The sequence below is a fragment of the Corvus cornix genome, chromosome 1A, assembly GCF_000738735.6.
Source record: "Corvus cornix cornix isolate S_Up_H32 chromosome 1A, ASM73873v5, whole genome shotgun sequence".
NCBI lineage: Eukaryota > Metazoa > Chordata > Aves > Passeriformes > Corvidae > Corvus > Corvus cornix.
The window spans coordinates 70,312,543-70,313,688 of record NC_047057.1 but is presented as its reverse complement, the minus strand read 5'-3'; positions in this window follow the sequence as shown (position 1 = coordinate 70,313,688).

Here is a 1,146-nt window from a genome sequence, read left to right as displayed (position 1 = left end):
GGAAACTTAAAATGCAACATGGCTTATTGTCCCTACAGAAACAACTCAGGGCAAAGTTTGCCAAAGTACTTCAGAGATTTAAGAAATAATCCTATTTTCAAAGGTCAGTTAAGAAATAATGAGTCTGTCCATCCACTTGCAATGAAACCTATGCCTTGGAGGTCAACGGGAATACACACAGAAAGTGGAGTTAAAAAGCTCTGTGAGTCTCTATGGGATCTGGGTGTAGTTTGTCCTTTTTTTCCAAGGCTTGGCTTAGTGTTAGAGAAGACCATTTCTAACTTGCATTGCTTTTAAATGCTGCAGTAATGGGTGTATTACACATATTCTATCTCCAACTGTGTCCATTCTCTCCATGTGTCCGCATTCTCTCCAACTAAATGTCACCTTCAAAGCCTCCTTCCCAAGAAACATTACAGATTTCTGCCTTTTGTTTGCGTCTTTCCAAGTCTTTCTGAACCCAACCAGCAAGTGGAGCTCTCAGCTGTGAGCTAAGCAGGCAATGTAGTCCTTCTCTTCAATAATTTCAAGCTCTTCTGTGCAGGATCAAGACTGGCACCTGCAAGATTCACAGACACCTCAGCTGAGGAGATTTAGCTACTAATGCCCAGACTCAGAGTTTTAGGAGTGATTAAGTGTTGGCACACACAAGCCAGCAGCTGGAACAAAGTTAGCAAAGTGTAGGTCTCTGATAGGACAGAAAGGGGACTGGGATTTGAGGAACTCCTTGGTGCCCGAGGTATCACAGTCTGGGAGGTCCTGCCTGCGGGAGGCTGAGCACAGAATCCGTTGAGGACTTGGTAGGAGCACTGAAACTCATGGTTCAATTTGTGCCCTCTGCAGAAAGGAAGTGGGGTGGGATTGCTTAACTGTAAGTACAAATGAGGGCCAAAGGTAAGGACTGTGTGTGGAAGTCACTTTTAGAAAGTGTCCTGCAAGGGGACGGTCATGGCACCATCTTTAGGGATATAATGCCACCTACTGAGTAGCCACTAGTGCAGCCTGGAGCTCCCAAGCTTTTCTTAGGGGATCCATAGTTATGTACTGATCCAAGCTTGACCCTACCTAAAATACAACAAGGTCAGAGCCCTAGCAACTGGGATGGCTCTAGGCTATTTGCCAATAATTATCTGTATTTATGGATGA